General features: G+C 47.7%; 1 protein-coding gene across 11 annotated transcripts in view; it reads right to left on the reverse strand.

The window, feature by feature from the left end:
* The window catches only part of LOC147108681 (extracellular sulfatase Sulf-2-like), a 409,937-nt gene that overhangs the window by 304,645 nt on the left and 80,228 nt on the right, over positions 1-25,064 (reverse strand). For 10 of the 11 annotated variants that reach the window (XM_086005391.1, XM_086005393.1, XM_086005392.1 and 7 more), the window contains exon 2: positions 4,780-4,877. The gene's annotated coding sequence lies outside the window, so the exon portion shown is untranslated. Of the gene's footprint in view, positions 1-4,779; positions 4,878-7,001; positions 7,198-25,064 lie in introns of all 11 variants that reach the window. The other variant, XM_086005385.1, reaches the window with a different exon arrangement.

The raw sequence follows: 25,064 nt of genomic DNA on the forward strand, positions 1-25,064 counted from the left end.
ATTGCAATCTTAGACCTAAATTCCAGATGTGACTGTGCACAATTTAGATCCCAAAACAAAGCTGATTTGGGCAGAGATGGTAAGTGTCGATGATGTTTGAATAGAATGTTACCATTGCAATTGGATGAAAATTATATTTGTCTCAGGCTAAGTAATATTCATATACCTGCACCCAAGAGGAAGGTTGGGACCTATATGCCTTACAGATTGACAGTCCAATGCAACCTACTGTATCTCATGCAGAAATTGTAGAGTGACTTGGCGTTCACTCATGTAGCTCCCTAAGTTAATCCCTGGAGATGGATTGGATTCTTTGTTTGAACAATTACCTGCAGACAATTTGCATGGTTGGATATATATTTATAGTGAGGCTTTGTTTGGACAGTTTAGATTTATAGAATTCTTCCTCATGTAGAAGAATGTTTCAGAGCAATTACAATGGGAAGAGATGAAACACTGGGCAGCGCACAAAAAAATGGGTACATCGAGTCTACAGCACAGAAACAATCATTTGGCCCAATTGGTCTATGCTGCCGTTTATGCTCCACATGAGCCTCCTCCCATCCCTCTTCATTTAACCTCATCAGCATACCCTTCTATTCCTTTCTCCCTCGTGTGCTTATCTAGATTTCCCTCAAATGCATCTATTCTATTTGCTTCAACTATTCCTTGTGATAGCGTATTCCATATTCTTACCACGCTTTGGGTAAAGATGATTTTCCTGAATTCCCTATTGGATTTATTAGTGACTATCTTATATTTATGACCTCTAGTTTTAGTCTACCCCACAAGTGGAAACATCAGGGGCAATTTTCTGACGTCGGAGGCGGGGGGTTTGGAGGCGGTAAAATTTGATTCAAAGAGGTCGGGTTTGGAACCCGCCACCGTGGGATTTTGCCGGCGACGGTTTTGGAGGTCGGGAAACGCTCCCGCCTCCAGCTGGCCATTGCGCTAATTAACTTCCTTAAATACTTGTTAAGGGCCTCTCTAAGCCTATTTTGAGAGGCCCTCGTGAATTTCCCAGCATCTCGCCGTGCTCCACGCAACTCCTGAACCATGCCAGGTAAACCTGGCGGGTTGACTCATGGGTGGCCTCCTCACTGCTGCAGGTCTAACAAGACATCGTTTATTGCAGCAAGGATTACTTGCAGATGCCAGATCTTGGCTTTAAAAGATCTCTGAGCACTTTTAGGAGGCTTTCCGAAGTCAGAGGTGCTGCAGCTTGACTCCATCAACTGTGAGACCTCCTTGGAAGACCCTCTCCCCGCCGGCAATGAGCACTTCCCCAAAGGAGGCATCTACAAGCAGCATGGGAACCATTCATTTTCTTTCTGCATGGACCTCAGATGAGGATGAGGGCAGCAGCAGAACCAGGCAGCTCAGCAGCAACATCAGCAGGAGCCCCAACCTCCTGCTCAACCACCCGATGCTGCACAGGGCAGAAGGCACCAGTGCATCGAGGCCCCTTGTCGCAGGAGATACCCCCACAGAGGGTTTACAGACAAAGGATGAGCTACCTCAACATTAGTGAGCAGCAGTGCCAAAGGAGGTTGAGACTTTCGTGAGAGGTTGTCCGAGAGATCTGCGGCCTGCTGCAGCAAGAGCAGGTGCCCAGAGGAACCTGTAGACACCCCTTACCAGTGGCTGTCAAAGTCACCACCACACTCAATTTCTTTGCCTCAGGCTCCTTCCAGGGATCATCAGCAGACATCAGCGGCATCTCCCAGTCAGCCGCCCACAGTTGCATCACCCAGGTTACCGATGCCCTTTTTGCTAAGGCCCACAATTACATCCAATTCACAAGGGATCAAGCAAGTATAACCGCCCGTTCGGTTGGATTCGCAAATATGGCAGGCATGCCAATGGTGCAGGGCGTCATAGACTGCACACATGTGGCCCTTAGGGTGCCCCATCACAACCCAGCTATCTTTGTCAACCGAAAGGGCTTGCATTCCCTCAACGTACAGCTGGTGTGTAAACACAAGAAGGAGTTCTTGCATGTTTGTGCCAAGTTCTGTGGAAATTGCCATGACTCTTTCATCCTGGGCACTCTAATGTTCCTCTGCTTTTCAATCCACCAAGCCAACTTAATGGATGGCCCCTTGGTGACAAAGGCTATCCCCTGAAGTGGCTAATGATGCCGATCAGGAGGCCAGCTAACGAGGCTCAAGAGTGCTACAACACCAGCCACACTTCGATCAGGTCCATCATAGAGCAGGCCATTGGGTTGTTGAAGATGCGCTTTCATTGCCTTGACCGATCAGGTGAAGCCCTGCAGTATACACCATACAGGGTCTCCAGAATGGTCATAGTCTGCTGTACACTGCACAACATGGCACAGCGTCATGGCTTGCAGCTTCCTGATGAGCAAGCGGCTCAGTTCCAGCCCTCCTCAGATGAAGATGAGGAGGAGAAAGAGGAGGAGCAGGAGGAGGTCAGAGCACTGGTGTATCGACCAGCAGCAGTGGCAGCATGTGAGCACAAGGCTGCCAGAGATGCAAGGGATGAACTTATCATGGCCAGATTTGCATAGGTTGCCCAAGTTGGCACATTTCCTTGGCTCCATCCTGGGACTTCATTGACAATGGACATGACTCTCTGGCCTCCTTTCACTCAGGCCACCAACCAGACAATGCAAGTGTGGTGGTGCCCGCAATGTGGAGCTGCCTAAGGCGAAGGAACAGATGGCATAACGCCAACATTTTGGCTTCAAATCATTTTAATACTTTCAAACAGGGATGGCATTTCATCAATACACAGAAACAGTCTCCCAATCTGCACACAGATTATATACAGGTTATATCCCTTGCCAGTTGTACGCTCACAGCCTTGGTTTCTTTGGCAGGCCTCTTCCTCCGAGATGAGTGGAAGAGCACCTCCATGCTAGCTGTCACCCCCTCAAACAACATTTGCAGCACCTCATCTGAGAGTCTTGGATAGGCCCTTGCCTTGGAATTGGACATAGGTATCTCAAAAGATGCTGGAGGTGGTGCAGGAAAAGCAGAAACACTGTGGAGTGAGCCAAGGGAGCAAGAAGCCATAAAATCAGACTGGAAAAGTGCTGTCAACAGAGGTGAGTTTCAGTCCCAAAACACTAATTGAACAAGGCATCCCACACCTCTGAAATCAAGTGGACAATCATGGGAAAATCGCAAAATTTTGAAACCTATCAGTGGAGGCAAGTTTCAAGCCCACCCAAACTGAAACCTGCCTCCATCTCACCTCCAGTGGGAAAATCGCCCCCATAGTCTCTACGTCTACCCTATCAAACCCTTTCATTGTCTTAAAGACCTCTATCAGGTCACCCCTTAGCCTTGTTTTTTTTCTAGAGAAAAGAGCACCAGTCAATCAGTCTTTCCTGATAATTTTAAGCTTTCTGTTCTGGTATCATCCTTGTGAATCATTTTTGCACCTTCTTTAATGCCTCTATATTCTTTTTAGAATATGGAGACTAGAACTGTGCACTGTACTCAGAGTGTGGTCTAACCAAGATTCTATACAAGTTTAACATAACTTCCCTGCTTTTCAATTCTATCCCTCTTAAATAAACCCCAGTGCTTGGTTTGCTTTTCTCATGGCCTTATTAACCTGTATTGCTACTTTGTGATTTGTGAATCTGTATTAGTGATTTGTGTAGCTTTTCGAGTGATTCGTGTAGGCACAGTTAAAGATATGTTTCTTGGAGGCTTTTGAAGGCAGTGACAGCAATAGTGGAGCAACATGGTTTCAGAAGTGAAATCAAGAGGGCAGAGCTCATAGAATTCTCATCACATTCAAAAAATACTTGGATATGCACTTGAAATGCCATAACCTACAAGGCTACGGACCAGAAGCTGGAAAGTGGGATTAGGCCAGATAGCTCTTTTTCGGCCATCACAGGGTCGCATGGCCTTCTGTGCTGTAAATTTCTATGATTCTATGATCAATATGCAGCAAATACTAAAAAGGAATTCCTACTGATTCTACATACTGATTTTTGAAAATATTTGACTTTCACAGAAAGGATTAAAAAAATGAAGAAAATAGACTTTAATACAGGAAACTTTCTGGTATCCGGCGCGGGCGGGACCGACGTGGTGCCGGTTCATCAACAATTCCGGATAACCGAACGCTATAGTAAAAGATACGGAGCTCAGAGCTCCGTATAAAGCAACAAACCCTGCAACAGCTTCAAAACAATCCGCACAAGTTGCAAGTGTCTCTGTAGCTTAGCAACAGCTTCAGCTACACCCTTGCACAGCAACAAATGGAGTAAAATAAATAAATAAAAGTAATAAAAGTTATCTGTACCGACTCCTGAATTTTGCCGGTGGATAGAGCGTTCCGGTTATTTAGGGGCCAGTTAATCGAAAGTTTCCTGTATTTGAAAGGAAACTTCCTGTGGTTTGTGTGCCATTCCCAAGTTTCCCGAGACTACACACCAACTGCAGGCAAGGTGGGGGGGATGAGTGAGCAGCTTACATGTATTTACCAATATTTTACCTGCTGGAACAGGCCAGGTACAAGTTTCCCTCTAATTTTCCCATGCTCTCTGTGGAAAAGTATCTGGCCTTCACATAGTGCCTTCCAACAGTGTTGGAGCTGAAATTAGCAGCACAGTTATTTGAGAAAATTAACCTTGCATTCCACCAACCCATTCTGCCAGGCAATATAGTTCCAACACAATGTGCCGTTCAAAACTATTAAAATTATAATAAATTCTCTTCACATTTTTTTGTTCTGTTCGCACAATACTGTGATTAGATACAAGTGCCCTCCTCCATTGTACATGTTTCTTACCTTCAGCTTCAGTATTTTGAACCTTGAGTGGGGAGCGTGTGGTACTGGAACTGAGGACTTTGTCACAGCTTAGTTGCTCATAGAAGATGTGTATCCACCTATAACAACATATATGAAGTCAGATTCCAATTCTCTGCAAGAGATCAATTTCAAAGAGATGAAGGAACCAAAGTTTGATTATTTGATTGGTTATGTCCCATTAGCATGTCTAATCGGATAGTCATATTTTGGTTAACACTCTGCCAGGTTAACACATCACAATGGATTCTCCCAAGTAAGGATCCATGTGCTAACAGAACTCATACAGGAGAAGTATGTTGGCTCCTAAAGCAGCACCACAGAGGATTGCATCATGTGGCTTGTAAAAAGAATTTGAATGAACTGCTCGAAAAGTCTAATTTATTAATCTGATGTAAAATAAAACAACAGTGGCCGAATATGGGGCAGTATTGGTAGAAACCTGAAGGCCAATTCAGGGCTAACAGAGTGCACTGACATTCCAGGACCACCTAATGAATTGGGCATGGTCAACTACCCTATCCAATTTGTGAAGGATCGCAGGAACGACGTGATCCCACCTCCATTTTTGCCAAGTTCACTGCATCAGCCCTATGGAGATCAGAAACCTAGGCAGGTGGGGCAAGGGAAACCATTTTTTTAAATATGGTAGAAGAGAAAAAAACAATGCCAACCCAAGCACAACTTACATTTTCTTTTACCTCATCAATAAATATAATTTATTTTTGGGCATAATTAGTAATTGCACAATCCTAAGGATTGATGTTTTATACCTTCTGGAAACCAAAAGTGATCATTCATATGTTTAAAATATCATGAGACACAAAAATAGTGAACACTTAGGGCTGGATTTTGTCAATGGGGATGTGATGGAGGCGGGTCTCCCACTTTTTGGGTTGTAGTCCCGCCTCCATCGATTTGTGGCCAACCCACGCGATTTTCCCTTGATTGACCTTGTTGAGCCCGCACAGCAGGCCAATTAAGGGACACCCGGTTACAGACTAACAAGAGCTTTTGACAGATGAAATATCAACATTTGACAGCTCTGTGAAGCTGTCAAACACTGACAATCTGACTTCTAACTTGAGTCCTTCTCCACAGACTCAGTTAGAAATCTCTCCAGAACAGAAAACTGAATGCTACAACTTTTGACAGCTCGCGGCCATTCTGCTTTCTGTGCCGGTGAGATGAGGGACTCCCGAGACCTGAAGGAAGGAAGCCTGCATTAGTAAGTAAAGGTAAGTAAAACTTATTTAAACACTTTACACACACCAAACACACTTACCTCTGCACTCATGCACCCATCACTCACCTGAACACCGGACATCTCGAACCCTCCAAGCCCTTCAGCCAGACGGTCCGCCTCACTAACTTGGCGTGGTTTGGAGCAGTCGGGCAGCCCACACTTCAGGGCTAAAAATAGGGATGAGGCCAAAAACTGCCTGTTAACTACCTGTTAATAGGCAGTTAATTGGCACTAATCCCCTTTCCGCCTCGGGGAGGCGGCTCCCAGCACAGATCGGGTACCCGCCTCCTGGGAAACGGACATGGGGGCGGGAAGAGTTTGTGCTCCCCGATTCTGCAATTTTCCCCCCACTCCCGTCTCCAAACCCGCCTCCACGGGGCTTGGAAATTTGAGCCCTTAACATCTGGCAGAACTGCATTATGCTCAATAATTCATTTCAAGACGTACCCATTGGTTTATGTTCTACCATGCACCCAAAGAATAAAAATGTTTCACCGGGGTGAAGCATTCCAGGCATTTTTCCACTCATGTGATAGACCATTATAACGCTCACCTCTTGCTTCTACACATTACAGGATCTTTCATACTAAGTGCTGCTTTATGATGCATTGGAACAAGTGCCATAAAAGGTTTAAATTTTTTTTTAAACTGTAAAGGAATGCAAACTGTTAATACCTAACAACTCACAGACTAACGACCTAAATCTGTAAGCACTTCTTTTGATAAATGAATGCTGTCAAAAGTACAAGCACCAGTGCTGCGGAGAATCATGATTAGCGAGTTCTTTTTAAATAAATCTCTGCTGCCTGCATGAGCACACAGACCAGATAGAAAAATGCGCACGTCAGAGGTCAAAATGAACTAGAAATCTAGATGGCGGCTACAATTTATTATCACCGAGAGCCTGGAATAGAAGTGAATCCCATAAACACAACAAACTGTAAAAAGGTAAACTTACCAGTGGAAACGTTGATTCTGAAAAGCAAAGTGATTGAGTGAACTTATATTCAAGTTAGGTTCTGGAATCCTCGACATTACATTTTTCATGCAATATTGATACCACGGTTAAACTGCATATTGGGAACCCAAATAGCTGTGAAATTGCTGAAATTCTTCATGAACTATAACACTGTAAACTCTTCCTCTGTGACAAACTGGAACAAAGGGAATCAATGTTCTTTGTTGGTTTTCAGTTGGCTTTCCCTGAACTGAAACTATTTCCAAGAAATCTGCAACCCAGTTTTTGTTCAGAATAGTGCTCAAAATATTTTTTGCTGTCTGATAGGTGCGGTGATGCCATGACACAGGGTAAAACAGTTCCATGTCAAGAGTTAAATGCATGTGGCCCATATAACCAGCCTAAATGACCAGAATCTACTTTTCCAGATTTAGCAGTGGTACTGGGACTTGATTTCCGATTTCAGAAAGTAATGCAACATTGTATTGGACACTTTAGAAGGTAAATTGAGCTATGTAGATGTGAGTTCATTAGGAACAAAAGGAAATAATGACTTTTAAATTTTATCAAACTGTGTTGTCAATGAAAGAGAGTGGGAGATTATGAAGAACTAACAGAATTCACGATGTGATATCACAGGCTATATTAGGAACAGCCATTTCGGATAGAATAATAGCAGTCGTCAAATCCACAATACTACACTGAGTTATGGTCACTAGTCTGATTAATGATTTCCAAAGGTCATTTTTGTAATAAATATCATTTAACAATTCCAAGCATTGTTTAGAACAATTTAGATTTATACAATTCCTCCACATATAGAAGAATGACTCAGATCATTTACAAGGGGAAGAGGTGGAAATACTGGGCAGTAGACAAAATAATTATCAATGAGGAAAGGGGAGGGACTAAAGGCTCTGTCAAAGAGAGAGGTTTCTTGGAGGCTTTTGAAGGTAGGGACAACAGTAGTGGGGCAACATAGGGCTGGATTTTGCAGAGGGGGGGTCAGTGGGTGTGATCAGTGGCAGGTTGGGTGGGAAAGTGTTTTTTTTCCCCAATGGATCAGGACCACACTGTGAACCAGCTGCCATGCGCCTTTACCAAATGTCGGGTCTGTCAGCGCTGAGCAGACCCAACATGCCGCGGCGGGGGAGGCAATTAAAATCTTTAGTGGCTTGTTTACAGCCACTAATCAATGTTTTTTTTCCCCAGCTTTTTTGGATTTGACTGGTTGCCCACCGGTTTCCCGCTGTGCCTAGACCTCATCTGTGAAGCTGAGGCGGGAGGTCATTAGCCATTGAATCAGCTGAGGAGTTGACAGTTTCAAAAGCCAAGTCAAAGCTCCCAGCTGATTGAGAAATGTTCCGTTAACCACTTGCTTTTCTAAACTGCATTTCCACTACAGATTCAGGATGCTGCAAGTCTTTACACAAGTCTCCATCCAGTCTGACCTTACTACCTTGCCCACCATTGACAGATCACTTCCGTCATCTCAACTTCACCTGCCATCTATTCCATCAGCATGGGTGCCCTTGAAACTCTCTTACCTTGGTCCTCAGAGCCCCAACACCAGCATCACCAGGCACACCCGCATCACCAACCTTCTCCGCAATCAACTGAGGCTGCACAGGACACAGGGCATCAGCACCCAACCACATTGCTGACCAGGAGGCCAGGGATGGCCTCATCTTGGCCAGATTTACTTAACGTGATGCTGTACACCCTGGCTGCCGCATGATGCGCCAGGTTGGCACCACCCCACACCAACACCATAAAGCATCCCTACAATGCCCAAGCCATTCCTTTCACACTCATCACCATTGCAGGGGATACCGTTATGTCTCACCATTCACTGCAACTCACTACGCCACTTCCAAAGGTGCACACAGATCTGTCCAAGAACGCAAAGTGTTGAAAATAAAGGTGAGATGAGGAAGTGATAATGTAGATAAAGAGGGGTGGGTGGAGGTGCAAGGTAAGTTGGTGCGAGAAGGATGTGCAGGAGTAGGGTAGGGGAGCCAGAGTGATGGGGATGTGATGAGAGGTACAGCAGGATGTGGTTGAGTGTGGCTTTGTACTAATGTTTCGTGATCTACTGAGATCATTGAAACGTTTACAGCACTGCACCCAGATCCTCCTGACCACATCCCTGCTTGTGCCCTCCTCTACAATGTGCAACCAGGCTGTGTTGCTCTCAGAGGGACGTCTCTTCCGCCTCTGGGAAGGGAAGAGGACCTCCCTGTGTGCTGTGATTCCTTCCATAAGCATATGGAGGGAGTCATGGGAGAGCCTGGGTGCAGCTCTGTGCCTTTGTGCAGTCATTGTCAGTGTTTGTAGCACCTCAATGCTGTAGAACACTGACAGTACAAATGTCAAAAGAAAGCTGGCCATGGTCCCTTTAAGGAAACCGGCTGATGACACGTCATCAAATGATATCCTCTAATTGGCCGGGAAACACGCTGGGCGGGCTTAACAAGCCCAATGTCGGTAAATTCATTTCAGAGTACGGGATGGAGCCAACAGCGGGGTCGGGACCCGCCATCGACGTTGCCCGCCACGGACCCACCGAGGTTCGTAAAATCCAGCCCATAGTTTCAGAAGAGAATTATAGATGGCAAAGCTATAGATACTGGAAAAGTAGAAAGGCTCAAAATGTTTTGTTAAATTAGTACAGTATTGAATTTGCTAGTAAATGTCTAGAACAAACTGAACCTCATTTTCAAAAGTTACCAAAATACTGTGCATCAATTTTGAGACTGCCCCAAAATTACACTGTAGACTACAAGTATGTTCATCCGAAATACCCACCTCTGCTACTTAGTGAAGGATGTTAACCCATTTAAAATAAATGGTTGGAAGAGGAATTATAGACAAACAGATTATTATTCATACAATGGTATCCCACTGTATAATTTGAGGTCCTAAAATTTCCTCCCAATCTGAGGATTTGTCCAGCAATATCTAAGAATTAAACGTTGTTTCTTCTGAGAGTTTTGAATTTCTTGGCCTAGAAATTGGATCCTGCCCAAATCGGAGCGTGATCCCAGTGCAGTACACGTTACACGCTAATGAGGCCGGTGACAGGACCATGGCAAATAGGTCAGCCGACCTCATTAATATAGTACCAGGGGAGTAGGAAGATCAGCCGGCTTGGATGCTGGCCGAGTGCCTCAGAAGAGACTGGGGCGGGGGGTGGGGGGGGAAGCAATCGGGAGGGGGGTGAGTGATGGCCAGCAGCGGCCCGCAGTTTTAATGTGGCACTGGGAGAAACACTTCTGTTCCTCCTGGCTCCACAATAAAGCAAGTAAAAAACTTTCAACTTAGCTTTTGGGTGGCATTCTCCAGCAGTCCCTTTAAGTACTGCTGGTTTGGCTGCTGAGCACCTGAAGAAACTGACCACCGCATGCACAGTGCATGCTGCGGAAATTCGCAGACTGATTTGGCAAAGGCTTAACGGCAGTTTCAGGCAGGCGCTTTGCATACCTACTGAGCAGCTCTGACCGATATGGTGGGCAACGCACTTCTGCCACAGAATGAGTGCATGCACACTGCCCACCATATTGAACCCTCAGGCATCCTTTTTACAGCTGCAAAATGGGCACCGTGCCATTGAATTTCTAGGCTCTCATTTCATTAAGTAACACAGCCTTTGTTTACTATTAGAAACATCACAACAGAACACAAAGGATTCCTCATGCTTTTATTAGTTTAGAAGGAAAATCTCAAACTGTGCCACTGTAATAATGTTCCTGATTTCATTCCATCTGAAGGAATAGATGCAAAACAAGGGTAGAACTAATGCTACATTTGAAGGGCTTCCACAGGTAGTCTCCTGCTTACAAAAATGTGTGTAAAGTTAATCTTTTCTCCAACTATTTGTAAGAGGAAAATGATGCCAAGGATTTAATTGTAAATAAATAACTAGATGCTAAATTGAAGTGCTCAGGGATTCCATGCTGGCAACCCAAGCTTTAATTAAGCATATATGACATCTGAACTCTTCCATACCCAATGGGTTTAGTTTTGCAATTATTCTTCAGGACACTAATTGGTCTTGAGGTAGTGAAATTCTCACCTCTGGAAACATTAATGGTGATGCTGAGGAAGCCAACTTGTACGGTAAAGGACAGCTCTGTTCAACTAATTCAAAGCAACAATTATAATGGCCTAGTAGAATTCGACTGCTCAGATTATCACACGGGGACTAGGATAAGCTCTGAATTATTATCTAAATCTGAAGAGGAGAGGACCTACAGTCCGTTCACAGGTCTAGAAGTCTTCTTCAATTTTGCTCTCTTTGATTTGGACAGCACATAGACCTGGATGAGTGAGGTAAATGCTGCTTCAGATTGTTTCAAAGCACAAGTCATAGAGTCATAGAGTAATACAGCACGGATAGAGGCCCTTCGGCCCATCGTGTCCGCGCCGGCCATCAAGCCCTGCCTAATCTAATCCCATATTCCAGCATTTGGCCCGTAGCCTTATATGCTATGGCATTTCAAGTGCACATCCAAATGCTTCTTAAATGTTGTGAGGGTTTCTGCCTCCACAACCCTTTCAGGCAGTGAGTTCCAGACTCCAACCACCCTCTGGGTGAAAAAGTTCTTTCTCAAATCCCCTCTAAACCTCCCGCCCTTTACCTTGAATCTATGCCCCCTAGTTATCGACCCCTCTACTAAGGGAAAAAGCTCCTCAGCATCCATCCTATCTATGCCCCTCATAATTTTGTACACCTCAATCATGTCCCCCCTCAGCCTCCTCAGCTCCAAGGAAAACAAACCCAATCTGCCCAGTCTCTCTTCATAGCTGAAGCGCTCCAGCCCTGGTAACATCCTGGTGAACCTCCTCTGCACCCTCTCTAATGCGATCACATCCTTCCTGTAATGTGGCGACCAGAACTGCACACAGTATTCCAGCTGTGGCCTAACCAGTGTTTTATACAGCTCCATCATAACCTCCTTGCTTTTATATTCAATGCCTCGGCTAATGAAGGCAAGTATCCCATATGCCTTTCTTACCACCTGTTCCGCCGCCTTCAGGGATCTGTGTACTTGCACGCCCAGATCCCTCTGACCCTCCGTCTTGCCTAGGGTCTTTCCATTCATTGTGTATTCCCTTGCCTTGTTAGTCCCCCCAAAGTGCATCACCTCGCACTTTTCCGGGTTAAATTCCATTTGCCACTGTTCCGCCCATCTGACCAACCCATCTATATCGTCCTGCAGACTGAGGCTACCCTCCTCGCTATTTACCACCCTACCAATTTTTGTATGATCCGCGAACTTACTGATCATACCCTTTACATTCATATCCAAGTCATTAATGTAGACCACAAACAGCAAGGGACCCAGCACCGATCCCTGTGGTACCCCACTGGCCACAGGCTTCCAGTCACAAAAACAACCTTCGACCATCACCCTCTGCCTTCTGCCACTAAGCCAGTTTTGTATCCAATGTGCCAAGGCACCCTGGATTCCATGGGCTCTTACCTTCTTGACCAGTCTCCTGTGCGGGACTTTATCGAAGGCCTTACTGAAATCCATGTATACCACATCCACTGCGTTACCCTCATCCACACACCTAGTCACCCCCTCAAAAAATTCAATCAAATTAGTCAGACATGATCTTCCCTTGACAAAGCCATGTTGACTATCCCTGATTAATCCTTGCCTCTCCAAGTGGAGACAAATTTTGTCCCTCAGGATTTTTTCCAATAATTTTCCTACCACTGATGTTAGGCTCACTGGCCTGTAGTTCCCCGGTTTTTCCCTACTACCCTTCTTGAATAATGGTACTACATTAGCGGTTCTCCAGTCCTCTGGCACATCCCCTGTGGCCAGAGAGGTCCTGAATATATGTGTTAGAGCCCCCGCAATCTCCTCCTTTGCCTCACACAGCAGCCTGGGATACATTTCATCCGGGCCTGGGGATTTATCCATTTTTAGGCCAGCTAAAACCGCCAATACCTCCTCCCTCTCGATGTTAATATGTTCGAGCATATCACAGTCCCCCCGCCCTATTTCTATGTCTACATCGTCCTTCTCCATAGTGAAAACAGATGCAAAAAATTCATTTAGAACCCCTCCTACATCTTTCGGCTCCACACACAGATTGCCACTTTTGTCCCTAATGGGCCCTATTTTTTCCCTCGTTATCCTCTTACCCTTAATATACTTATAAAACATCTTCGGATTTTCCTTTATTTTGCTCGCCAGTGTTATTTCATGGCCCCTCCTTGATCTCCTAATTTCTTTTTTTAAGTATCCCCCTGCACTTTTTGTACTCCTCTAGGGCTTCCTCCGTCTTTAGCCTTTTGTATCTACCAAAAGCCCTCCTTTTTTTCCTAATCCATTCTCGTATATCCCCTGACATCCAAGGTTCCCTGTGGTTTTTGGAACCACCCTTGACCTTTACGGGAACATGTTGCCATTGTACGATCTCAATCTCCCTTCTGAAAGCCTCCCATTGCTCCGATGCGGATTTTCCTACAAGTAGCTGATCCCAGTCCATTTTGGCCAGATCCTGCCTTATCCTATTAAAATCGGCCTTCCCCCAATTTAGAACCTTTATTTCCGGCCCATCCCTGTCCTTTTCCATGACCACCTTAAATCTTACCATATTATGGTCACTATCACCAATGTGCTCACCTACTAGCACTTTTTCCACTTGGCCGGCCACATTCCCTAGAATTAGGTCCAGTACCGCCCCCTCTCTTGTAGGACTTTCTACATGCTGGCTCAAAAAGCTCTCCTGGATGCACTTTAAGAATTCTACACCCTCTGAGCCTTTCACACTCTGACTATCCCAGTTAATATTGGGGAAGTTGAAATCCCCCATTATTATTACCCTATTATTTGCACATTTCTCTGAGATTTGCCTACATATCTGTTCCTCTATCTCCCCCTGACTGTTTGGAGGCCTATAGTACACTCCCAGCAAAGTGCTTGCCCCCTTTTTGTTTTTAAGCTCCACCCATATGGCCTCATTAGAGGACCCTGCTAATATATCATCCCTCCTTACTGCAGTAATTGACTCCTTAATTAATATTGCGACACCCCCTCCTCTTATACCTCCCCCTCTGTCTCGCCTAAAGATTCTGTACCCCAGAATATTGAGCTGCCAGTCTTGCCCCTCCCTCAACCATGTCTCCGTGATAGCAACAATATCATACTCCCATGTGTTTATCAACACCTTCAGTTCATCCACCTTATTTGCAAGACTCCTTGCATTAAAATAGATGCCATCCAGCCTTGCCCTTATATATTTGCCCCGTCTACCAAGCTGACTTGTTTTTTTCTCTATAATTGGCAGCACATCCCCCCCTATTTCAGCTCCCCTCTGTATCCCATCCCCCTGCCAAGTTAGTTTAAACCCCCCCCAAACAGTGCTAGCAAACCTCCCCGCAAGGATATTTGTCCCGCTCTGGTTCAGGTGCAACCCGTCCGACTTGTACAAGTCCCACCTTTCCCAGAAGCAGGCCCAGTGATCCAGGAAAGTAAAACCCTCCCCCCTACACCAACTCTTTAGCCACGCATTCATCTGCTCTATCCTCCCATTCCTATACTTACTAGAACGTGGCACTGGGAGTAATCCAGAGATTACAACCTTTGAGGTCCTGCTCTTTAATCTGTTACCTAGCTCCCTAAATTCTTGATGCAGGACCTCATCCCTCTTTTTACCTATGTCGTTGGTACCAATGTGGACCACGACCACTGGCTGTTCACCCTCCCCCTCCAGAATGCCCTGCAGCCGCTCAGTGACATCCTTGACCCTGGCACCAGGGAGGCAACAAACCATCCTGGATTCACGTCTACGGCCACAGAAACGCCTATCTGTTCCCCTTACTATAGAATCCCCTACCACTATTGCTCTCCCACTCTTTTTCTAAAAATAGTCCTGAAGGTGTGAAGGAATAATATTCTTGGACTTTTTTTTAATTCACTGTGGAGGCACAATAATAGCCAACAGAAATATAAAGATGGAAAAATATTTTTTTAAACTAAAGTAAAATTTAAGGGGTAGGGACCTGCATGCTTGACCAGTGTCAACACAAACCTAGTTTCAGTTGCTATCTATGCGCTTATAAACAGACAACGGGCCTTTGCTCACACACATGCATATGCACACAGCTTTGGTTCTTGTTTCTCTTGCCATTCATTGACCTCTCATAGTCCCTCTTTTCATCCCTCCTTCCCATCCCTAATCAGGAATGCATGGCTAAGTGCCATCGTCCTTTAATGCAGTGTCCGGGTGAAACAACATGTCAGTCCCGTGAAAAGAACCAATTCCATTCTTTCTTTGACTCCCAACAACTTTCCTTGACAAATTAGTATCTCATTTCATCCACCACAATCACAGCAGCCTCTGGCAGCCCCATGAGATGATTCCCGAGCTAAATCATGTGAAAGGAGGAGGTGCTCATACTGTAAATGACCTGAAACAGCTGGCACGTTTTCACTGAGTCTCACTCACTGGATTAACAGAATATTCTGCATGTATAATCAATTACTTCTTCAAGCTGCTGTGGTGCCCCAAGCCAGGGTTCAAAAGGGAAAAAGAATTTAAAAACAGCACAGCTTAATTAATTTTCCTTTTCAGGTCAACATCTGCCATTTGTACTTTCCAGCTGTGCATGTAAAGGGACTGTGTAAAGAAAACTTCACGGCAAACTGGTTAGGGAACAAATTAAAGAAAAAACTTAGCTCTTTGACAAAGATTATTTTCCACACTGGAAGTCTACTCCAGTAGGGTGCCTGAAACCTTGCACTTTGTTTCCCAGTGGTTTCTTCCACTATCCTTTCCTTCAACTGTTTCCCTCTCCTTCCACATGTCACAGCAACTCCCTGCCTACAGGAGAGTGGGAAGACTGTGCTGCAGATTACTCTTTGATTCCGAACAATGCTATTATGGGACTAATTACCAGAGGTGTTACGATATAAAACGTAAACTGTAGTGGCCTCAGTTACTCCCCTCGGCTCATACCTCCACCTTGAACAATTATTGCTTTTACACTGTACTCCACCTCTAGACCAGCTCACTCTACTGACATAAGTTCCAGTGACTGGCAGCCATGGGACAGCAACCTGCAATTGGGCAGTGAATTGCTGTTGCACTTACACTACTAAGCTACTTGATAGTGATTCCACTTTGTCTTATTTAGTGTTCATGGTCAATTTATGTGTATTATTCCACCGTCTCAAATATCCTTTGAATGAATACCCTATTAAAGTGTGACTGCTCATAGTGACAGCTCTAAGTCCAAGTGTTTGTTGTTACTTGGGCCTGACAACCAGTCGATGTTTCATCGGTTCTCTCTCAGCTGTGTTGCATCACTAAAATAACAGTAGTGCACTGGAGGAGGGCTCAAACAAGAGAGACAAGAATGACTTAGAGTTTTATACAGTGCTCAAATGAGTATCACAATACACCCAAAGAAATTAATATATTGAAGAAATATCTTTAAAGGCTCCCTGATGTCTCAAGTTGGTTAAGACAGCAAGTAGCTGAGCTACACAGACCAAGAGGATTCTGGTGTATGCCACCTGGTTTCAGCCACAGTGGTTGTAGGGGTATGGTGCACTGGGTTAGGGAGTGGAAAATCAACAAGGGTTCCTGCTCCTGATTCCTGCACTCATATGAATGCCTGGGGAGGAGAGGATCAGGCTTGACTACAATGGTCCTCACAATCAAACAAACAGTTTGAAATTCTCATTGTCACATGAACATCGATGTGGTTGAGATCCAGCACCTGTAGAACCATTATCCAACAAGGTATCAATGCCTCCAAGAGCGGAGAAATATTGGTCAAAACAAAAAGGAAGAAAGAATGAATTGACGTGCTGAAAGAGATGGATAACCTAGATGCAAATCACTTAGAGTGAACTGAATGCAGAAGAAAGGGATATAGATCTGAAGCTGTCAGCTATGGCTCATTGGTAACACACTTGCCTTTGAGTCAGAAAGTCGTACGCTCAAGACCAACTCTGATACAAACACACAATCCAGGCTGACGCTTCAGTGCAGTACTGAGGGAATGCTGCACTTTCAGAGGTGCTAACGTTCGGATAAGACATTAAACCGAGCCCCTATCTGCCCCTTTAGGTGGATGTAAAATCTCATGGCACTATTCAAAGACAAGCAGGGGAGTTTTCCAGGTTTCCTGGCCAATATTTATCCCTTAACCAACATCACTAAACAGATTACAAAATCAAAATACTGCAGATGCTGGAAATCTGAAGTAAAAACAGAAAATGCTGGAAATACTCAGCAGGTCAGGCAGCATCTGTAGAGAGAGAAACAGAGTTAACGTTTCAGGTCGATGACCCTTCGTCAGAACTGCTGTTTTGTGTCACTAAACAGATTATTTGGTCATTTATCTCATTGCTGTTTTGGGGCTCCTGTTAAGGCAAATTGGCTGTTGCATTTCCCTACATTACAACAGTGACTCCACTTCAAATATACTTCATTAGCTGTGAAGCATGTTGGGGGGCTGTAAAAGGTGTTGTATAAATGCAAGTTTATTTTTCTTTCTGAAGAAAACAAAACTCGAATGTGACTTGAGGTTAGAAGGACTTTTCGATTTGGACAGAACCTGTGATTGAAGAGTGTACAGAGTGTATGGAAGGAATAGGCTCTGTTGGCTGAAAGGTCTTTTCTAGTACAAATCTCATGTATTTTCTCAGTCAGCAATTCATCAGTGCTCCCTCAGTCAGTATTTCACTCTCCAAAACCACCATCATGCAAATTCTAAAGCACCTGCATGCCCACACATGAACACATTGTTGTTCTGGACAACAATTCTCCTTTTTGAATAATTTTCAAAATGCCTGCAGACCTTTGTAGTGTGAATATAATAGACCTTTCTATTATAAAGCTTGCATCACAACAAATGTTTCCCTTGGTGCTGTTAGAAACACAATTAGAGTCAGAAGAGAAGGTTAAACCACAATGTACCTTATAGCAGTCTCAATGACAATTATCCTTTGTTAGTTCAGCAGTAGTACTAAGAGGTAAATGAGCCAGTGCCATTGGCACCCGTGGTAACGCTGACTTTGGTTGCATGTAAAAAGGGTGATGTTATTGCTTCTTATTGTGCAGAGAACCACATCAAAAGGTGTTTTTTTCCCCTTGGGCTGCCAGAGCAGAAGCACAAGCTCTTGTCCCAAACTATATTTTTGAGAATGTGGGAGAGTGAATGCCCAGGGCCTCAGGATGCTGTGTAGTTTTCAGTGTAACTACACAATAGTGTAGCATCCTTGAATTAGGACATTCAAGCAGCATGAGAGAGATTGCCAAATTGGATGGTTATATAATAAATCCATGACTACAAGCAGCACTCTCCTTTGTACAGTAGAATCAACGTTTCTTGAATTCTTTTACGTGATGCCAGTAAGCAACCACCATATTTACAATTAAAAATGATTATGTTACCAGGTGGGCCCAACATCCCATACTTCACATTCTGGAGTATTCTTTTGCAGGTGAAATGGTTTTATCCTCTGGTCCTTATTTTCTTAATGTATATTGAAGGCAGTTTGTCTGGTTCCAATCAATGCAAGTATATTTCATAGCGTGAAATATTAAATTATATGAACACTGCGATGCCCTCTTAAATCAAGTGTGTCATATAATGAAATTCAAATTCTAATATTAGGAGTACCCATTAAAGTAACTTATATTAGAATGATTCAAAATAGATCCGCATTTAAAGCAAAAATGTGATGGCCCAGACGTTGCTAAAAAAAAAAACAGCGTGTGAACAACGCACGCAGTTATTAATGTGCAAATTGGTCAGCAACTTGTGGTGAGGAAGAGATACCCCGTGAATCGCCACAAGCTGCTGGATGATTTACGCCGCTCCGCCATTAGCTTCACAAAAATGGCATCTCACCCTTAACCTCCCAGTGATTTTCATAAAGTTGCTGCATTTGCACATTAATTGCCCGTTAATTACTAGACTTGACTTTCTGTGGCGAGTTTAACAGCGTAAGTATCCTTCTAACAACATGATAATTGTTAATGACTGCCAATCAACCTCTCTTGCCCGGACAGTGAACAATTAAAAAGTGTGGAGTCTCATTCTTTCAGATTGTGAATTGTTGGTGATTCTTAAATTGTCAAATTTTAAAGTTCACATTTTTTTCTTACATTTATTTCTCTCTCTCTTAATCCAATCTTTCGTTCCCTTGCTTTAATTTGTCCTGTACCTGTTCTGAAATTGAATTCACTTACTCTAATTCACTCTCATCTTTAAAAACCTAAAAGTGCACGAACAAGTCTAATTAACAAGAGATGCCCCACTCCAGCAAAATCTAGGCGGATATCATTGTGCATGCATCAGTATAAAACTATGGGATGTATTAAACTGCATTTTTGATTTTATTTAGACTCGCTACCACCTCCCAGAAAAAAAATCAGCATAATACCAGTCTTGCTGTACCAAATGAGATGCAGTAGTTGGCAATAATCAATATTTTAGCCACTGCAGTGGTCCATTACAGCCAGATTTAACAGTGTAGAAATTGTTGAGTTAGGGCAATGGCTGCTGCTTTACCACCAATGGTATTATGCCACAACTGCTGGCAAATATATGCTAACCGCATCACACCCAGTACAATCCCACAGCATGTAATTACTGAAACTGTTCTGAAAGTAGAGCTGGAAACTGACCCGATAGCAAAATACTGCGGATGCTGGAAATCCGAAACAACAGCAGAAAATGCTGGAAAAACTCAGCAGGCCAGGCAACATCCGTGGAGAGAAATAGAGTCAATGTTTCGGGTCGAAACACTTCTACAGTTCTACATTGACTATATTTCTCTCTCCACGGATGTTGCCTGGCCTGCTGAGTTTTTCCAGCATTTGCTGTTGTTATTCAGGAAACTTACCCACCCAATCCTTTGATTTGAACTTTCTTCAAGGCAGACTAGATAATCTAGCAGAGTACTGTTTGTAAAAACAAAAGGATCCACAGAATTTCCTTGACATCTGCTGTAAATTATTGCCTGATAACTGTTGTGTATGTACCTTTAAAAGAAGAACTGATTCTATACTGCAGTACCGGCAGTGACCACCCCTGTATATAAAGCCATAGCAGGCTTCTGTACGTCAGTCTTAAGTTACCCTCTGTTCAGCTGCAAGCACGAGCAGAGGGAGCAGCCAGACTTTGGAGAGTGGATTAAAGTGGTGGTCCCCTGACCAGGAAGAGGAGGAGAACGTTGGACCACCACCACCAACTCCACCATCATTACATCAACTGAGGTGCCTGGAGAGAGAGGACAGAGGAGGAGAAGGAGAAAGGAGGCCTACATCAACATCAACCAGGGGAGAGGCCTTTCTATCACTGCCTCCCCAATTTGGCCTCCACTTCAGGAGAGGGAGAGAGGGGAGAGAAACCAACTGCTTGAAAGGAGGGAAGGAAACTTCATCCGGAACATCTACAGGTGGGTGTTATTTGGGGCACTCTCCCAAGACTTTGTATTTTAGGTGGGGGGAGAAAAGAAGAAGCAAGGCCGGATCATCAAGGGGTGTAGTGTGTGTGTGTGTGTGCTCTTGTTAAAAGCTAGGCCACACACACCACTAATTAGCATCCCTTCTATTGCCTGCCCTGGGAGAGCTTGGAGCTGCCCAAGGTGAAGTCTTTAATTTAATTTAATTACATCGTTAAGACCTGTTGCAGGACTAAGCCTGGGCTTCTCCAGCTTTTCCAGGTGAAGACGTCTTCTCCCCCTGCCAGAAGACCACCATCACCAAAGACTTTTTCCATCGGAGAGTGCAACCCTGCCTACACCCACCCACCATCCTGAGTGGCAACACTGCCCTTTGCGGCCTCCCTCCTTCCCACCCCCCCCACCTCTCTCTCTCTCTTTGTCTCTCTCTGCCTGTCTTTCTAAGGCACCTTAGTTTCATCTATTTTATTAATTGCCAATTGAGCAGAGGGGAGAGGCCACTCTCCCAATTTAAATCAATAAGGAGAGAGGTGTGTCCTCATTTTAATCAGCTCCCTCTGCTCAATAGAGGACAAAAAAATATATATATATATACACCGAGGCCATTAACACCTTCAGGCCTGTGACTTGGGGTGAGTGTAGCCCTTAAAAAAAAGCACCCCAGAATGGCGACTGCATCTTCGCCGGTGGCGGGGCCAGCCGGGACCTATGCGAGAGTGGTAGCCACAGCCACAGCTGCTCCCGCTGTTCCTGCTGCCCCGTCACCTTTTCGATTAATAACGAAAAAGCTTGGGGTGAAGAGCTACACTCACCCCACTATGACCATCGAGGCCTGCGTCAAGGCCATGGCTGGGGTTGTCGGCCCCTCAGCCATCGTCGCGGCCTCGAAAATGTATGGGAAGGCTGTGTTCTTCCTGGGGTCGGAGCGGGCGGTGTCCCTGGCTGTCGCCAAGGGGCTCACCGTGGGCGGGACCTTCCTGCCGGTGGATCCTCTCGAGGCCACCGCGCAGAGGATCATTATTTCCAACGTCCCGCCCTATGTTCCTGGTGAGCTCCTCCTCCCCCATTTGCGACAACTTGGGGAGGTGAGGTCGGGGATCACGCCCATCCCGCTCGGCTTCCGGGAGGCCAGCCTTCGCCACGTCTTCTCCTTCCGGCGCCAGCTGTTTATCCAGCTGGCGCGGGAGGAGGACACTGAAGGGGCGTTCGTCGTCCTCCACGAGGGGACCGCCTACCGCGCCTTTTGGACGTCGGACGGTGTGAGGTGCCATGCCTGCAGGGAGGTGGGGCACATCAGGAGGAACTGCCCTGCCTCCAAGGCCGCCGGACCGTCTCGTGCGGCCGAGGCTGGCGCCGCCGCCGCCGCCCTTCCCCCCGGATCTGCCCGCGCGTCAAGTACGTCTGATGCGCGGTTGACGTCGGGGGCCGATGCCACCAAGGCCTCCGGCGGGGGGGAGGGAGCGTGTCCGGCCGGAAAGAAGGCGCGGGGAAAAAAGAAGCACCTTAGGGCAGGTCCGCCCGTGGATGGTGAGCCCTTGCCCCTTGAGCCCCTTACACCCGCGCTCCTCGCGGAGTTGATCAGGGCAGATGTGAGCGGGAGGGGCCCCGTGCCCGAGCCTGTGGCCGCAACCGCCGCAGCGGTAATGCCAATACCTGCGGCCGGGCTCGGGCCCGAGGAACCCGACAAACCTGCTCCGCCGGAGGGAGTCGAGGAGGAGGCCTTTGCAGACATGGAGGTCTCCCTCGCTCCCTCCGTGCTAAAAAGAAGGCGCGACCCCCTGGATGAGGAGGAGGACCGGGAGGAGGAAGGTCCCTCCGAGCAGGGGGAGTCGTCGCCCGCCGCGGGTACTGCGCCCCCCCGCCCCCCCAGCGCTGTCGTCATCACCAGCGATCGGCAGGGGTCGCCTGTCCCTCGGGAGGCTGAGGCAGATGTGTCTGTCCAGCACGTGCCTCCCGGGGATGGGGATGAGACCCTGCCCGTGGGGGGGGTTGCGGAACAACCCGCGGCAGTAATTGAAGTTGACCTTTTATCGGTGTCGTTACCCCTCGCCGGGTCGGGCAGCCTGGGGGCTGGGTCGGGCGAGCTCGAGGATAATGAGCTCGCCCAATGCGACCCGGACGTCTCCCAGGGGATGCTCGTCCTGGTGGAGCTTTTAATTCAAAACCCCCCGTCCGCTGGGTCGGAGGTTGGTGGCGGGGAGGAGGATGGCCCCCTGGCTGCGTCTCTGGTGCCGGACGTACTGGAGGAGCTGGAAATTGTTCTCTCCCCGGTTTCTCCGGTCGTTCCGGCGTCTGAGGCGGAGGGGAGCTCTGAACCGCCGCCGTCTTCTGGCCCGGCACCCCTAGAGGAGCCCAGGGAGAAATCCTCTGCCGCCGATCCTGGGGGTGGGATCCGGGCGGAGGCGGGGCTGGCTGGCGCGGCCGAGTCGTTCGCTTCGCACTGCGCGGCGGACGGGTCGGCCGCTGGTGACGACCCCCTGGAGGAGGATGGGGACTCGGTGATGGGCACGGAGGACGATTCGGACTCCAGCGCCGACGTGGCGATGGATGACCTCGTGCCCCTTGCCGAGTCTCCCCTCATTTCCGTAAGGGAACTCCGGGATTTTATGGCCACGTGCCTGGGTCAGCGCAATAAGGTCCAGCTGGCCCTCGACAGGTGGTCGGAGCTGGCGCTGCTCATCGATTCCGTCCGCGCCGCCGTTAAGATCTTGGGCGCGGATGAGGGTGTGAACCCGCTCGAGCTGCGTCGGCTCACAACGTTTCTCACTGGGCTGCTGAGGAAGTGGCGGCTGACCAGCGGCTGCGCTTCCTCGCCCCGTTAGGTGTAGGTAGAGGTTGCACTATGCTTCTGACATGAAGATAACCATAGCCAGCCTCAACATCAACGGCAGCAGGGAGGCGCGCCGCAGATTCAATAACTTCTCGGTCCTTCGGGACGGGAAGTATGCGGTGTGCTTCCTGCAAGAAACCCACACCGTTCCGGGAGACGAAGCCACGTGGCTCCTGGAGTGGCAAGGAGGGGTCAGCATGAGTCACCTCTCCAACAATTCCAGCGGGGTGGCTATCTTGCTGGCCCCGCATTTTCAGCCGGAGATCTTGGGGGTCAAGGAGCACGTGCCGGGCCGCTTGCTCCATGTCACTGTTCGCCTGGGGGGCGTGCCGCTCCATCTAGTGAACGTGTACGCCCCTCAGACCAGTGCGCAGCAAGTGCGCTTCTTCGAAGAAGTGTCCGCTCTCTTGGGCTCCATCGACGTGGGCGAGTGCGTCATCCTCGGGGGGGATTTTAACTGCACCCTCGAGGCGAGGGACCGTTCGGGTCCCCCGCGAAGCCCGGCGGCGATGGAGAAGTTGAGGGACCTGGTTGGGTCCTTCGACTTGGTGGACGTCTGGCGAAATCTCCACCCCGACTCCAGCGCCTTCACTAGCGTGAGGTCTGGGGGAGGAAGGTCCAGAATCGACCGCCTCTACATTTCCCGGGCGTTCGTCTCCTGCGTTCCGGCAGCTTCCATGCGGCCGGTGCCGTGCACGGACCACCACCTGGTGTGGGCGGAGCTCGCTCCGCTGCGCACGCGGGGGGGGGTCCGTGTACTGGCATTTTAACAACCTGCTGCTGGAGGACGCACGGTTCCGGGATTCGTTTCGTCGATTCTGGGCCGACTGGAGAAGGAAGCAGGGGGGCTTCCCCTCCTTGAGGCTATGGTGGGATGTGGGCAAGGCTCACATCCGTCTCTTCTGTCAGGAGTACGCGAAGGGGTCGACCAAGAGGCGGGAGGCCCGGGTCGGGCGGTTGGAGAAGGAGGTGCTCGACCTGGAGTCCCGTCTCGGTCAGGTCGTCGAGGACCCGGCCCTGCGGAAGGTGTACGAAGAGAAGAAGGGCGCGCTGAAGGACCTGCAGCTCGTCGGGTCCCGAGGCGCGTACGTGAGGTCGCGGATCCAGCTCCTGCGGGACCTGGACCGCGGCTCCCCCTTCTTCTACTCGCTGGAAAAAAGACGGGGGGTCCGTAAGCAGCTCTTGGGGCTGCTGGCCGACGACGGATCTCTGGTCTCGGATCCGGAGGGAATCAACGCGGAGACCCGCGCCTATTACGGGGCTCTGTTCTCTCCGGATCCGTCCAGCGAGGATGCGCGCAGAGTTTTGTGGGAGGACCTGACGAAGGTTGGCCCGGAGGGCGCCGAAAAATTGGACGCTCCGCTAAGTCTGGCGGAGCTGACCGGCGCCCTCCGCCAGCTCTCTAGGGGAAAGTCCCCGGGGCTGGACGGGCTGACCGTGGAGTTCCACAGGGCGTTCTGGGACGTCTTGGGGGGCGACTACGCGCGGGTCCTGGGGGAAAGTTTGGCGACCGGGGAGATGCCCCTCTCTTGGCGCAGGGCGGTCATTGTCCTGCTGCCTAAGAAGGGCGATCTCCGCCTCCTTAAGAACTGGCGCCCGGTCTCCCTCCTCAGCACGGACTATAAAATCTTTGCCAGGGCCATGTCTGCTCGCCTTGGCACCGTGCTGGCCCACATGATCCACCCCGACCAGTCCTACACGGTCCCGGGCCGGACCATCCACGATAACATCCATCTGGTCCGGGACCTGGTCCACCACTCCCAGAGGGCTGGTCTGTCGGTCGCCTTC

The sequence above is a fragment of the Somniosus microcephalus genome, chromosome 13 (assembly GCF_052327205.1).
Source record: "Somniosus microcephalus isolate GS21.2 chromosome 13, FLI_Smic_1.0, whole genome shotgun sequence".
NCBI classification, from domain to species: Eukaryota; Metazoa; Chordata; class Chondrichthyes; order Squaliformes; family Somniosidae; genus Somniosus; species Somniosus microcephalus.